Below are 18,189 nucleotides of genomic sequence, written 5' to 3'. Positions count from 1 at the left end.
CATAATTGAAAATTTTAATAAATCATCAATTTTCATGTTAGACATGCTTAGCTTCACTTACAAGAGAAGTCTCAAATCATTTTATCTTATATGGCTTTAAGTTTATGTAAATTGATCTCTCAAAATATGAATTTGAACTTCTTGTATTGAGCTCCTTTGAGCTTGCCTCTTCTCATATCTTGAACTTTCAATCTGATACCAGTTATTAGGATCATGATAGCTTTGGTTCTAGTTGTTAAAAAAATAGCTTCAATCAATTAAACAATCAAGCAAGTGAAAGTATAATCAAACTATTATTCAATTACATAAGAGACAATAATTTAATTTAGTTCAGCCTAATCGACTTTACAATCATAGATAAGAAAAAAGATCTACTAGTTGTAAAGAATTACAAACATACATCATATCAATCAACACTCATAATCAATACCTATGAATCATCTCATCTCCTCTAATCCTATGCAATATTATCAACCTAGACAAACACATACATATATGGCTTAACATACCAATGTAGACCTTCTCATTCTCCTCTAATCCACTTAAACATACATTTTCATAAGGACCTTCTCAATCTCCTTTGGTCATAAGATATCTATCCAATAAAACCATACTATTCTCTTACATCTTGTTTTTTATACCTAATCCTATAAAGACCCTCACTATTTATAAGTATACAAACTTACTTATTAAGAATCCCTTTTTCTTTAAAAAATTTTTTTCTTGTAGGTCTTCTTATTTATTAAGCAATATCTAGCCAATCTTGAAAAATATCAAATTAAATCTTTTATGAAATTTGAAATACTATTCCTAACATCAATATATACCAAATATTAAAATTAGGCTTGCTAACACTTTTTTAGTTTCCTTTTGACAAGTCACCATTTTTGTCTCAATTACTATGACAATTGAATATCATTTGTTTATCACCATTTGAAATTAATTGAATTAATCTGGTAATTAAATGACATCTGTTCTAGCACCCCATTTTTATGGTGGTGCTGCTGGTGAAAAATATAGATCCACTTACTTTTAATGTATTTATTAGGAATGCAAACTATGGAAAGGATGTCATTCTTCAACCTATAAGCTATACTGGTAGACCCAAATCATACCCTCCAACTTATAGTGGTTTGCAGGTGGTTATAGTGGTAAGGGTTTGAATGATGCAAGGACTGGTGGTCAGGTTGGACTTCTTGGTAGATATGACAGTGGGTTTAAGTTTAGTGGGTTTCAACACCAGAGAGGTGGTTATGATGGTCTTCCCATTGATGCATTGGTTATAAATGCAAACTTAACTATTTGCATTATATTTCTACATAAGAAAAACAAAGATGGAAAACTAAAAACCCAATATGTCCAAATTTTGTATATATTAACGCACTCATTTTTCCATAACAAAGTAGTTAGGCACATGCAACCTTCAAGATCTAGACAGAACATATATATGTGCAACCTTCAATAACTTTTTTGTAAGAAGATGAGATACATTTTTATGGTTTTGCACAATTTTAACAGTGACAAGTAGCAAACTATCTTATGTGAATTTCATCATATGTATCTTACTCCTCAATAATCATTACATTCAAACAATGAATTTATGAAGTGTGAAAATATCTTTGGCATCACCATAATTTGAGGGTCTTAGGTTATGTTTGGTACACAAGATTATGATAAGATATGATAAAATAATATTATAAATAGGATCAAATTAAATAATGTTATCTTATCTTATGTTTGATATGTGTAAGGTTTAAAATATAATAATTTATTTATTGATTAAAATTATCCTTCCTCAAAATTTATACAATTTAAATCTTATATAAGTATATAAAAGCCAAAGTTTTTGGCAAAAATGAAAAAAATCCTATGTGGACAACTTAAAATGTTGATATGTGAAAAGTTTTAAAAATCGTCACGTGACATCTAATAAATGGATTATATTTATGTTTTTATTATTAACATTAAATCACTCTCAATTCAATTCATATTAAAAGTATTTAAATTTTAAAAATTTATTAATTTGACAAATTAAATCAATCAATATATAATTAATAATTTAATAAATACTATAATTACAATTATAAAATAATTGATTCTCTAATCAATTATTTGATTCATTTTCTTTGATTAAATATAGTAGCCAATAGAATAATTGATGTATTTCATGTGTAAATATAGAAAGCAAATATATTAAATTAATTCTTTATAATTAAATTAATAGAATAAAATATTTTAATAATTTATATTCAATTTATAGATTTATATTTTAGTAAATATGAATTTATTTGACAAAATATTAATACACGTTTGATTTCATTTGATAAAATATTAACACACGTGGATTTCATATGATTTCATCTGTAACATTTTATAATTTTAAAATCTATTTATTCATACACATTAATTTAATTAAAATTTAATTAGTTTTGTTGCCATTATTAAATACAATAAATTTAATTTGTTTTATTGTTCTAAATTAAAGGATCTCTAAATGTTAATGACAGAATAAAATATTTTAATATCAATCAATTTGCCATTGTTAGACCATTATTCACTCACAATTTGTATTATTTCAATATTAACTTTCATAATTTAAAATTATCTTATTAATTAACCTACAACTCACCTTTTGTATAAGTAGCTGTAGGTTAAGTATAATGCATCTTTAACAATTTTTCACTAATTTTTTATCTGTTGATCACTAGTTAACTCTACTTCAATTTTCTCTCTATTTTTCACTTTGCATTGTTTTTTGGTTTGTATTGCTCAAAGGTGATTCTCTTTTTATACTTATAGTTTATATTTCTTTAACCATGATATTAGCTTTCTTTTTTAATTTTTTTTTTTGTTGATGATTGATTTAAAGATGATTAGATATATATATATAGGGAAAGTCTTTCACCAGGAAAGTCACTATCATGAAAATTGATACCACTTTTGGTTATTGCTATATGTCATGTGGTTGTAACAAAAAACTACTTGAAATTGTTGAGAAATTTCAATGTTATTCTTGTAATGTTGATGTCCTTGATTCAACTCCAAGGTAATTAGTATTTATATTTTTTATATTTGATACATAAAAAAATTATTATTCCATGATGATAATAAAAATATTTTAAATTATTTTATTATATTTATAATTATAGAATTTTATATTTTTTATAGGTACAAGTTGAATATTGAGACATATGATAATTTTGGAAGGGTAATGTTTGTACTGTTCAATATAGAAATTAAAGATTTAATTAATAAAGTTATTGACAATCTTTATGAAATATTTGTTAAGGTATTGAGTTAAATTTTATTTTAATATTATTTAATATTCAAATTAATTGCATGATATATTTATAATTATGATTTAAGAAAATGGAGATTATAAAATTAAAGAGATATTGAAGATCTCAAAGATAAATTTTATGTGATCGAAACAAGGGTAACCAAGTATAATCTTGAGATAAGTAATACCAAACTTACAATGAATAAGATATATGATTTTGATCATAAGCTTGAATGTAAAAAATTATTGGAAGAGATATATATAAGCTTATTATAATGATTATATTTGTTATAAAGTTATATAGTCTAGATTATAACTTAACTATTATCAAATTACAAATCGTTGTTTTATTTATCTTTTTACCTCCATCTATGAAATCTATTGACTCATCAAGTAAAATGACACATACTTCAAGATAGTAAAAAATACTAGATAATTAATTGTTGCATCTTCATTTCAATAACAACTTAAGAAAGAATTTTCCATGAAAAAAGTTTATATGTGAGATTGATTTTAAAAATAAAATTTTAAATTTCTTGAAATCGAAAACATTATTATCTTTTGTTTAAATATTATTTGAATTCAATAAATTTTAATTTGAGTTTTCTTTAGAACTGATGATAATAACATAAGTATATTCAATATATAATTAATTAATTTTATTATATTAAAATATATAAATTTAAATAAAAATAATTATATAAGTTAGGAATTGTTCATAAATTTTATAGCTTATATTATCATTTTAAAAAAAATTATATTTATATAAGATTTATTTATATATAAATATATATATTCGTGTGTCACATGTGTTTAAAATTAATTATTGATGTAATTTTTAAAAGTATAATATGATATGTAAGTTTAATCTTATAAATTAAAAATAATTTTCTTCACTTTAAGAAGATTGAATAATCTTATATTAAGAGAATAATAATTTTCTTTATAATCTCATATCTTTTTTTAAATATAAATTAAATATAATATAAAATAATTATTATTTTATCTTATTTATCATTTTATACATCTAATATAATTTTAATATCTTGAATTTATCTGTCTATCATTAATCTAAGCGTCAAATTAATTGTGATGCAGATGATAATCTGGGAGTCAGTTGCGTAGTGGATAAATCAAAACTACTGTCAAATTAGACTTACCCATAACACTTTTGCAACATTGCAATTTGCAATGGCCCAATATTAATTAAATTAATTCGTGGAATATTTGAATGATAGAATTAGACAATGACAATATGTACGCGGTCTTGCATTTAAGAGCGCCAGTTGGATCCAACCAGGATCCCCTCGTGTGCAATGAACTGTGAACCTGTTTCATTGACGGAAAGTGACCATTTTTATGTCTTTCCCCACACCCATGATTGTTGGACTGTTGACTCCTGTGTCTCGTAGGGATCAGCTGTGCATTTATGGCGCGTGTCCTCTTTCAGTCTCATCCACTAAATCAGTGGTGAGGACTGCTAAGTAGGAGAGAGATCCTTTTCAAGAACGGATTGGCTTGTTTGTCTGTCAACAGCATATTGGTTAGCTTGTTTGTCCTTTTGGTGAGTTGTTAATCAGTCTTTCAAAACCCCATAAACACAACAATTGTACCAAAGAAATTGCACATGCTCAAAAAGATTTGAATTTGGAAGGTGAAATTTTAGGATACTTATGCCTAAAAATTCTATCAAAGCTAAATTGAGCCGATTGATGTTTTAACCGACTTAATGGGTATTCTTTTTTTTTTTCCACTGTTGAAAGCATAATTCTGTACCACAGGGAATAGATGCATGAATAAAAACCTTGAGTAACATTAATCACAGATGGGATGGCCTACCAGCCTGCAACAAATATATGGCAGTAGTATTTTATTGTCGTCAGTTTGAAAATACATATACTATATATTAGGTACAAGCCGGAGTTGGACTAATGATTGAGTACATTAAATTGAGTTTTCTTTCTATATTAAAGACCAGAAACAAAGATGATATGAGAGGTGAGAGATTGGCCATGCATCCTCACAAGCACAAAACCCTGGTTAGGTAATTATAGAGAATCAAATAGGGCTGCAGAATGAGAGAGGGTCGGCCCCCTTTGCGCAGCTGATCAAGGCAAAATGGTCATAGGTGATGCACTTGCCACGTGTGTGACCTTGATCCTTCCCATGCATGCAGATGGCAGTGACGCTTGTGTTTCCCAGTCCCTACCTGCAGCTATGATCAAAGCTCACGTTGTTGCAAGTTAATCGATGTTACCAGCACAGAGTAATAAACGAGTTAAATACATATTTAGTTCCTAAATTTTATAATTTATGGCACATTAATATTTAAAAATTTTTTTATCATATTAATATTTTAATGTTCAAATTTATTATTATATTTGTACCTAAAATTAAAGTTGTTAGTCAATTTTATTAATATAACGTGAAAATCCAATAAACTATTATCATATGTCAAAAAAGTATATTCAATGTTACATTATCAATGCACATCATCTTTAAAAAAAATTTTTTAAAATTTTTTATAATTTTTTAAAATTATAAAAAAATTCTAACAAAATTTTTAAAAATTCAATAAAATTTAAATAATTTTTAAAAGATATTAAAAGCTTTCAAAAAACTTTCTTCAAATTTTTTAAATTTTTTTTAATTCTAAAAATTTTAAAATTTTATAAAAACTTATAAAATTTTCAAAAAATTTTTAAAAACCTAAAAAAATTACAAATATTCTAAAAACTTTTCAAAAATTCTGAAAAATTTTAAAAATATTTTAAATGTTTTAAATTTTATAAAAAAATTTTAAATTCAAAAAATTAAAAAATACAAAAAAATTCTATAAAAATTTTTAAAATTTTTTAATATTCAAAATATTTTTTCAAATTTCTCAAAAAATTTAACAATTTCTAAAAAAAAATTTTAAACAATTACAAAAAATTCTAAAATTTTTTCAAATATTATAAAAAATTTAAATTTTATAAAAAATAAAATTATGAAATATTTTTATAAATTTTAAAAATTATCATAATTTCAAAAATTTTAGAAATTCTGAAAATTTTTTTTAAAAAATTAATAAAAGAGAAAAGAAATTTTAAATTTTATACAAAGTAAATTTTCTTAAAATTTAAAAAAATAACAAAAACTGAAAAATAAGAAAAAAATTGAAAACCTTTTAAATTTTTTTAAAGAATTAAATAATTTTAAAATTTTGAAACAATTTTTAAAATTAAAAAAAATTTTAAAATAAAAAACTTAAAGTTTTAATAAAAATTCGAAAAAAATTTTAAAATTGAAAAAATATATAAAAAATTGAAATTGTAATATTAAAAAATTTTTAAAAATTTAAATTTTTAAAAAATTATTATATTTTTTGAAAATTTTTTATTTTTCATTTTATTTTTTTGATTTTTTTTTCTAATTTTAAAAAATTTTTAAATTTTATTAAATTCATCATTTTTTTTATTCTTTAATTTCTTTTTTGGATTTTTAGTAATTTTAAATTTTTGTGAATATTTTTAATTTTCCTTAATTCTTTTTGAATTTTTTAAAATTTTTTAAAAGTTTTTAGAAAATTTTAAAATTTTTTAACTTTAATAAAATTTAAGAACCAAATATGGATTTAATCATAATTAAATATACGCAGTCGTCATTAATGGGAATTAATTAAGGCCTTGTTTTAAGATCCCCATAAGAACTATACCATGTGCTAACTCTAGACTCTAAATTAAGCTGGGTGGTAGATCACTAGATTTTAAAGATAGTTTCTGTATAAATTTTATTTCAAAATGATTTACTGGTTATATGTAGTTTACACAACAATAATCAATAATGCTAAATGTTGGTTAGACTTGTACAAGGACTACCTATCTAATTAAATTTAAAAGTTAGTCCAATACTAGAAAAGGTTTAAGCAAAAAATACTAAGCTTTGTTAAACGATTTAGGAAAAACAAAAAAAAAAAAGGAGATTTGTTTAGAAAATCGATTGAATCTTGCATCACAACATTTAAGATTCAAGCTCAACTTGATTTTGTCATTTTGTTTTAATTATATAATATATATTATTTTTATATATTTATATATTATGTAATTTATATTTAATTTTTTATATAATATATATAATATTGTAGTATAAATATTATATATAATATTATAGTGTAAATATTAAAAAATGTATTAAGTTATTCATATTTTAAAACTTAATAAAAAAATAAAATCATTAAAGATTAAATAAAATAATATGTTTGTATTTTTTAAAATATGGATTGACTTGAATTATATCATTTTCTAATTTGGAAAAACCTTAATAAATTTTGTGACTTAAATTATTAGGTAGAGCTAAATTTAGACAAACATATATAGTATTGATTTATGTTTATTAATCCTAAATTTTTTATAAGGTTCGGGGTGTGTTTTGAAAAATATTAAATTGAAGTAATTAATTAAAGACACAACCATAAAAAATTCTAAATTGAGTTGAAATAGTACAAATAAATAAATTATATGGCTTGGGATGACATTGTAAACATTAAAATCATTATATGATAATTAGAACACTATGAATAAATAAAGTAAATTGACATATCTTTTGAGCAGTTATGATCGCGGAAGCAAATCGTTTATGAAAGGACTAGGTCTTTTTTTTTTTAGTTTTTTTCACTGACAGTTTTTAATAGGCAGATACCATTACTATTAAAAGTGCACAGAGGACCTTAGCTTATTTTGATCAAAACTTTAGAAGCCTTCCTATGAAAGGTTTATTAGGCTAAAGATTTATGTAATTGCCAAATCACAATGAATAATAAGATGTGCAAAGCCCACATAATGCAATCACTTTAAATTATTTGGGCTTTCATGTTTATCTCATATTATGATTAAATTCATTAGCAGATTTTATTAAGCCATAAAATTACCAAGTAATAATAGCTCACTTATTGAAAAATTCTAACAATCTTTTTCTTGGGCAATATTAATTGGACTATTTGATTTTAAGAAAGCATAATTTACAAAATAAGCTTTCAAACTAATTAATTTTATTTTCATGTGGCCATAGTTTTTTAAAAATAATTTAGTCTTTTGAGACAATATCTTAATGATCATTTCTAATAAAACTATCTAATACTGAATCATAGCAGCTTTTATACCCCTTATTGACATAAATCTAATCCATGGTTATAAGTACTGTGACTTTTGAACAATAGATCTTAATATGGCTATGTAGTAAGAAAATAATATATTGAGACACATTTATATTGGTAATATACCCTACGACCTATCAGATTGGCTATAAGATACATGTCATGTTATGCATTTCTATTATTATCAAAGGCATTCTTTATCTATGATATTGTATACACATAATTGATATTATTTTCTTCTTATAAATAAAGTTCTTGGAATAAATATGCTTTAGAAGGGAATTACAATAAGATTATAATTATAATATCATCATTGCATTAAAGTATTATTCTTAAATTGTTCATAGTCGATGCTTTATCAATAAGAAGACATTGACATAAGCTATTGAGACTAGTACATGGTTATACTTTTACTTATGAAGTAAGTAACCGATCTCATAAGTTAAAATTTCGATCAATTTGAACCAACATGTGAGTGCTTGTTGCAAGAACAAATTCAATGAACATGATGCAAGATGAAAATGCTATATAGTATTTCACTTAGTGTCTATAGTTACATTTTTATGTGATGATTGTATAAATGATCCTTTGACTTGAGATTACATATGATCTTATATGATGAATGTTATACTTTGACTTTACTTTATTAATGATTCTAACCTAAAATGCTCCAGTCAAGTATTGTTGTGTATGATATGAGGCATATAAAGATGTATAAAGTGATCAATATAGGATTCATCACCTTGTGTAGTTTTGATTGACTTAACTTGAGAAATCTTTGGCCAAAGTGAAATAAGAGTTTAGAATTGTTATAAAGTTTACTTATGAGTTACTGTCAATGACATGATTTAACATGATTGAACAAGATTAAGTAGATGCTAAACCATACTCAATGTTCAAGCCAAGATACTAAATGATAAAAGAATATTAATTATACATTAAACTATTCACGGATAGTTTGTCAAGCCATATTGGCTTTTTTTTTAGCAATTAAAGGTCATGGCAATGAAGTTAGCATTGATCATGATCTATAAATATAAGATTGGCTAATTGAAGAATTTGTGATAAAGTCAAAAAGTTTGATTCATCTATAGCCGAATGTAAAGGCTCACAATGCTTATGTTTATTGCCAACATGCTAAAGAACCAAATGAGTTACACACAATAGGACAATTGTGAAAGATTAAAAATGGGATAAATTAAGTTCAACTTTATTTGTTTTTTGGTATGACCAAAAGATAGAGGAAATAAAATAAAAGAGAGTGACTTTCCTTGTTTAGATTGTGACTTTCTTTGTTTATTGCCAACATGCTAAAGAACCTAATAGGTTCCACACAATAGGACAATTGTGAAAGATTAAAAATGGGATAAATTAAGTTTGACTTTATTTGTTTTTTGGTATGACCAAAAGATAGAGGAAATAAAATAAAATAGAGTGACTTTCCTTGTTTGGATTATTTGGCCAAGCTTGGATATTTATGGAAATATACATGCCTTGCTTCAAACTAATGCAGTCGAATGTCCTTTTATAAAGAACACTAACGACCACCCCTCTTGTAAGACACAACGCTTATTTTGATACAAAATAGTTTTGAGCAACCTTGAGCAAAAACAAAAGAGAAAACAAAAGAGGTTTTGTAAACACTCACTAGTTGGAGTGTGGTTTATGTTCTACCATCTTGGAAAATATTCTTTCACAAGCGTTAGTGTGGATCACTGTTAGAGGTTGAACACTTGGATAATTTTTTTACTTAAAAAACTATTTGGAAAGATCACCAACTTGAACCAAAACAATTTCAGCATTCAAGGTAACACCCATAGCTGAAACCAATACATACTTTTATATATATTGTTTGTATGATCTTGTTGACTAATCTGACTTTTAAGAAATTAAAATTTTAAAATTTCATTGGTTTAACTCTCTATATTAATATATAATTCCCATCAAGTGGTATCAAAGCCTTGTCAATATAGATTATACAACTTGGAGCCTTGTTTGGTTGTTCTTGATATCAAAACTATTTTGATTACTATCTGTCTATTGTAATGACAATGCTAGAAAAATGAGATTTTCAATTTTTTTTTTGAATTTATTCTTTCATAATATCAAAATATCATGTCTTAAGATGATTGGGATTAAATTTCATGATTTATGGACGTGGTTTACTCACCAAGATTGAATGTACTTCATGATTAATAAATTATTCTAGGTTCTGATAGCCTACTATATGCATGGCAAAATTTTGGTTCTCTCTCTAATGATCTTTGGTTGATCTGAAATTTTAAATTCTATGATTCTATACTGATAAAGCATCTTTGGTTAAAATTTTAGAATTTTTGGATGAGATTTACCTAGTCAAATTGGAGTCGGTTTGAAATTTATATATTGCTTCATGCAAAACTAGTGAATTTGGAGAAGAAAAATTGATTCTCTCTCTAGGGTGATCATTTTTCTATAAAATTTTAACATAAGATAGTAGACATTTTAAGGCTAAATGTATTAAATTTTTAAAACTTTTAGAGTTGATTTGTTCAATCAAATGTTGATGACAAAATCTGCTAGAAAATTATTTCTAGCGGCTGCATGTGTCTAAATTGTTTAGATGCATAAAAACCCTAATTTGATTATGGGACTATGCTTTATTGATGCAGCTGGTATTGTTAATTGTTAAGAGCCTTGAAAACTTATTCACTAAAGTTTTAATGAAAACTAACTTATTATTCAAGTTTGGGAATCTAAGGAAACTTATTCATCAAGATTTCAAGATTTACTTTCTTGATCATCAAGAAAAGTGGACTATTTTACTTAAAACCTAAGTAATTGTTACTTGTGGTTTGAGATCCATAACTAGAGGCAAATAAGAGCATGTTAAGGAGTTGTGAACTCTAGATTGGATGCTCAAAGGGTACGGCATTGGATGTCTAATTCAAAAACTACAAATTACTCAAGGAGGATGTCCTAGCTACAAGCAAACTTTCCTATTTGGAATAAGATTTGGTGAAACCCTAGATTGGTTCTACTTCATGTATGATTTGGATTCTTAAAAGGTTTAGGATTTAAGAAACTAGATTTCATTAAAACTCCAAATCAAATTAGAATTGTTAAATGGTTTAGGATTCCTAATTGACCTAGAACTAGAGTCTTCATTGGACTAGGACTTCACAAGCTTTGTAGTTTTACTTGTATCTTAATTAACTTGGTAATCCTAATTGGAATAGGGCTTGTATGACCAGAATAAATTAAGAATCCTAGTTGAATTAATAGTCCTATATAGTTTAAGATACTAATTACACAAGGAACTACAAATCCTATTTTGGTTAGAACTAAACTATTATCCTAGTATGACTAGGGTTTCCCAATATTAGTAATTTGATTTGGATTTTAATTAATTGATAATCCTAAATGGTTTAAGACATGAATTATCAATTTGAATTAAATATCCAAATTGAATTATAAATCCTAAATGGTTTAGGACAAATAATGACAAGCTACTTATCTTAAAACAGCTAGTCAACATATTTCGCTATATTGTCCTGATTTATCTAGCTTCTAAATAATGAGTTATTGGAACCAAGTAAAGCCTTGTATCATAATAGTTGAGTTAATATTAGGATATATGATATTGATATTAATTCAAAAGATAGATTTGTAATATCATGAACTTGAATCAAATATGTTAGTTATCACAATTTGAATATGATTTTATGATTGGATGATTATAAACTTAAAACCCTTTTACATATATGTGTGGATGATTAAATTATGCATTATGGTATTTCTTTTGAAATAAGGCTTGCATGCCTTGGCTTATCTCTTGAATTCTAGAGTTGTAATATTCTTTTCTCATCTTGTTCCCCTTGAATTTAACTCAAGGTTTCTCTAAATGATGTAATAGTTACATATGTTAGAATTAAGATAGAAAATAAATTTCAAGTCCATGAGTGGAGATTTACAGCACCATTGAGGCACCAATGAGATTCATCAAGATGGGTTTAGAAGTTTTACCACTACAATCCTCAAGCTTTTGATCATATAACTCCTCATTAGCTCAAAAGAAGCTAGCTTTGTGAAAGTCCATAACCATAATCATCCAAATTAGTAAGCATGCTAGATTTATATATATGTTTGATCTATGATAAAAGCCATGCATATTTAAATGAGCATGATAAGATTACATATATGTGATATATGATGAATACTTATGCATGCATTATAAGATAAATACCACGTATGCTATGTCAGTTTGTTATTATACATATTAGAATTTATGTGTGATAAATGTCATGTATAATTATGAAATGCATGATAAGATTACATGTATTGGATGAATGACAAATTCTTATGCATGTTATATGAGACCTATAATAAAAAAAAATCCCTCATGAAAAATATTAAGTTTTGATGCCTTCTATTAAAATAAACAACTGAACTTTCTACTAGTGGGGCTTGTTGAGACTAAACTCAAAGTACTCATTATTCGAAATAAAGTTGTGTTATGGTTAATAGATCTTACTTAACTATCATTATATTATCCAGATATGACAAACTTGACCGTATAATGACAGAGTTAATGATTGGGTGAATCACATAAAATGTGATTAGACAATGAGTTAGCACCCAATTAATCTAAGAGTCATATGGAAATGTGAATGATCAGCAAGTTATCTACCTAATTTACATATCATGGTTTGTTGAGACTAACCTCAAAGTTATGGTAAACTAAATAGAATACTAACCCACTAGAATTGATTTTTCTGAATTGATAGTGAGGATCTTTTATTTGACTAAAATAGTGGGAGCAACTAATTAAAAGATAAAAGACCATTTCTAAATTGGTTTAATCCCATATGACTTTTACTTGTTTATACTTGTATGGTTTTTAGAATATAGAATAATAACTTGTCACTTTAAAGCATATATGATGCCAACTTGGCCAAAACTTCTTGGATTGGTACTAAAACTTTAGAATAGTTCTCAAGTAAGAAAGGAACTTGTTTGTTCAAATCTCTACCCATCCCTATTGAAGATATTAAGAGACTAGAAATCTATCAAAATCACAGAGATGATATTAATAAAGCCACATATATGATATTGGCTATCATGAGTTCTAAGTTTCTAAAGTAACACCAAAAGGTACTTTTGTTCTTATTTCAACTTCTAAGATTAAGAATGGTTCTTTAAGAAGAGGAAAGCAAAGAAAGCAAAGTATCATAAGTTACAAAGCTGAAAGGTAGCATACATAAGGATAAAGATAAGGGCACATGTCATATGATGACAAGATAAGCTATTGAAAGATAAAATTGAGAGTTTTACTTGGTAAAGCTTGAACGAGAAGAAACTTAGTGAAGTTTCTACTTCAAGCATAATTTATGATTGAGAAAACTTTTCATCTTTTAATATTAAACAGTAAATGAAGTTCTCATTTGTATGACAAATTTAAGGAACTAAAGTAAAGTTCAAAATCAAATTCTCAATATAAATGCCAAGAAAAATTAAGCTAGATAAACCAAATCAATCTTACATTTGGCACTGTAGATTTGGTTATATCAAAGAAACAAGAATCACAAAGTGACATAAATAAAGATATCTTGATCCTTATGATTATAAATCTTATGGAACTTGTGAATCATGTTTGCTTTGAAAATGATCAAATCACCTTTTACTTGAAAAAGAGATTGAGCTAGTATGCTCTTTGGACTTATAAATTCATATGTATTTTGTCTAGTGAATCTAAATGCCAAAAGGACAATGTTCCAACTTCACTATCAATCACCAAGGACCATTCAAGGCATCGTTATGTGAATCTAGAGAAGCATAAGTCTAAATCTTTTGAAAGGTTAAAAGAATTTAGAAGTGATATTGAAAATCAAATTGGCAAGGCATCTTAACACCGCGATCCGACCAAGGTGAAGAGCTTAAGCCAATAACTTTGGATTATCTAAAAGAGAATTAGATTCTCTTACAATTGACTCCATTTGAAGCTCTACGATTGAAGATAACAATTATAAGTGGAAAATCCAAACCTTATTGGATATGGTTCAATCCTTAAGATATAATTTTCTTATTTCCTAGAGAATGCCACTTACTTACTAAATAGAGGTTCCATCCAAATCTTTTGATATGATAACATATAAGATATGAAATGGCAACATGTCACACATGTAATAATTAAAAGATTTGGAATATGCATGACTTACATAAAGTATGCATCATCCAACAAGCTTGGAGTTTGGTTGGATAAATGTAAGTTTATGGACATCTAAAAGGTTAGATATTAATTCTACAATCCTAATGAACAAAGGTGTTTGTTCCATTGCATGCCATTTTCTAAGAGGAATTATTCATTCTAGAAAACACAATTGGAGAAAAATTGAACTTGAAAAGTTCAAGAACACAAACTAAGCATTTCGATGGAACATGACCTAGAGACTAAGGCATCAGAATGTGCAATCAAAAACTCAAAGTACACATAAACTCCAAAGTACAATTAGGATATATTGATTTCCAAAGAAATATATATTTCTTATGGACAAAGATGTATTTCTCATAAATGATGAGACTACAGAAAGAGATGGAGCATTGTTATATAAGATAATCAAATGAGTTTTATATCATCAAAGACTAGGATGAACCTTGTGTGTGCAAGAAGTTAGTGGGAGTAAAATTATTTTTTATAAAACTTTATATGGATGGCATATAACTCGCTGGAAACCAAGTACCTAGCTACAATTTATAATAGATTTAGCTATCGAAAGAAGATTTCCATGTTAGATATAAGAAGGCAATACACATAATAGGATAAAGATATATAAAGATAGATCCAAAGGGTTGCATAACTCTCCTAATCTATAAACACAGTCGAGGTGCTAAAAGAGTTTTGCATAGTGGAATCCAAAAGTAGGTCCTTACCTATGTTACATAGCATACACATTGTTATAACATATAGTTCTGGGGACCTATCGCTAGACATAGACTTTAAGAGTCATCACTAATCTTTTTTTATTTAGGTGCAATTGGCCACTTAATGAAATTTACCCCAATTTAAAGAAGAGTCCCAAGCTTAACTTAGATATCTTTAAATAGTATATTCTAGTCTACAAAACCAAATTTACGTTCAAGAGTGTGGTTACGCATAAGGAAAGTTATAGCACCCTCACAAAGCCCATCCAAATGATGGCATCAATTTGATTTCAAGTTATTAAGTTTCAAAACATATTTATAATTTTATCAAGTAATTTAATTATTAAAAATTGATTCTAAAATTACTCCAATAGTTTGGTAATAATTTAAGTTAATTTTCTCACCTCAAGAGTATTCATGGAAACCAATATCCCACTCTGAAGAGGTTCCGTTGTTGGATTCATTTAACTTTTTAAAAAACTTTTATTCATTATAAAATGAGACTTAGAATCTTGATATCTAAAATTCTTATCTAAATTCTCCAATATGTTGGTAAAATTTAGAAAAGATTTTCTTACCTAAAAATTTTCATAAAGATTGCTATTTGCAACACTCTTAGTAATTCTATCATTAGATATTCAAAATCTAATTTTTATGAGAATAATTTATTTTCAAAAATATCTTCCAATATGTTGGTAAGATATTTTGTCAAGAATTATCCTCCAATATATTGTTGGATTGAAAAATTAGTTGTTTCAAGAAATCATTTAGTCCTCTAATAGTTTATTAAAACTTAATTCAATATTTAAATCTCTCAATAGTTTGGTAAGATTGAAAATTTATTTTTTGAAAACACTTTCTTAGAATTAAAAAAAAACAATTAAAATAAATAAAAATTATCATGCAAAAATTATTATGCAAAATAGTATCACGCAATGTTAATATATTATGCAATATTATTCATGCAATAATAATATAATATATCATACAATATTAATGTAATCATGCAATAATAATATAACATATCATGCAATAAATATAAACTATTGTGCAATTAAGATAAAATATCATGCAAATTAATTAATAATTATACAAAATAAATAAATAAAACATAAATAATCTTACCAAAATTTTTTCTTCATTCTTTAATTTAATCACTCAATTAAAATAATAAGCAAAAAAATAAGAAAATAAGAAAAAATAAAATAAAGAAAAAAAAAAAACAAAAATCAAATCAAATCAAATCAAAAATAAAAAGAAAAAATAAAACTTGCATTGCAAATCGGATCAAGATAAGTAGGCACGCAAGTCGCTAGCAAGTTCATGTGAATCTTAATTGGGTTTTGGGACTTAAAACAATGTCATTTAGCACCAGTATAAAAGGCAAAAAAAAATTAAGCTAATTCTTCATATTGCTCTTTTTTCCTCTCTTTCTCTCTCTAAAAAAAAGTTCTCTACCTTTTCTTTAACTTCTAATCGTGAAATTCAACCCTTCTCCAAAACTAGCAAAAAACCTAGAACCGACACTGAAAAATTCAACCAAACTAAAAAAAAACCTAAAAGTTCAAACTCCAAACCCAAAAAAATTCAAATAATTTCATAAAATCCCAAACTCAAATCACCCAACACCGATTCTAATCTAAAGATTCAAGATTCCAGAAAACAAAACAGAACCCTAAAATTATCCCCAGAATTCCAAAATTATCTAAAAAGAAAAAAATTAATACAACTTCAAAAATCAAAAATTGAAAAACCTAGAAAAATCAGAATTTAAAGATGATTCCTAAGAACCCAAAAAAATCAATCGAGAATAAAGACCAAAAAACCAAAACACTTTTTAATTGCTTTTTAATTGCCTCCCTATATGATTTTTGTCTATGCCTTTCTATGGGGATTCAATCCCTTTTTAATTTGAAAAAAAAATCGAATCTGTATTTTAATTGAGATTTGATTTCATGCATGTGAATTAATTTTTGGGATTTGATTTGATTGATTCCCAAAATCAAATTCATTACTGAATCCATAGGTTTCTTTTTCCACAATAATCCCACATTTTTGTTTATTTGATTCTTTTTTTTTTTACTTTTGACCAAATTAGACAAAAAAAAAATCAAAATCAAAATCAAATTAAAATTAAAATTAAAATTTTTGGGTTTTTATCTCATTAGGCCCAAAGTTTCCCAATCAATCCCACTTTACAATCAAAGGCATGTTCCAATTTTGAAAAGATTCGCGAACAAAATGGGTTGTCTACAGTTGCCCCTCTTTGTATTATTTTTGTGAAATAAGAATTATATAAAGATCAAAAGACATCCATTTTGTTCAAGTCCAGAAAAACTAAAAATTTTAAACTTGAAATCCAAAGATCCATAATTTGGAAATTCAAGAGTTTGTCATTAAATTAAAAGGTTCACAAAACTTCAAAATTTTGTAAGGTTCCATTGAAAGATTCAAAGACTTTAAGACTCGCAAGACATTCACAAGACACATAGATTTGTAAAACTTTTAGATCCATAAAAATGGAAGATTAGCAATAATTTTAGATTTGAAAGAACTGAAATTCGCATGAATGGAAATTCACAAGATTTTTTCACAAGAATTTCATATTCGTAAAAATTTAAATTCGCAAGAATTTAAATTCGTAAGAATTTCATGTTTGCAAGAATTTTAGTTTCATAGGAATTTCAGGTTCATAAGACCTTTAGATTCGAAAGAATTTGAATTTCGCAAGATTCTCATAATTTCAAGTTCACAAGTACTTTAGGTTCGTAAGAATTTTAGGTTCACAAGAATTATAGTTTCATAGGAATTTTCAAATTCATAAAATTTTTTAGATTCGCATGAATTCATATTTGCAAGAAATTCAATTTTACAA

The sequence above is a fragment of the Durio zibethinus genome, chromosome 1, assembly GCF_047325235.1.
Source record: "Durio zibethinus cultivar Kanyao isolate XHJ-2024 chromosome 1, ASM4732523v1, whole genome shotgun sequence".
Lineage (NCBI taxonomy): Eukaryota > Viridiplantae > Streptophyta > Magnoliopsida > Malvales > Malvaceae > Durio > Durio zibethinus.
Note: the sequence above shows the minus strand (reverse complement) of the source record.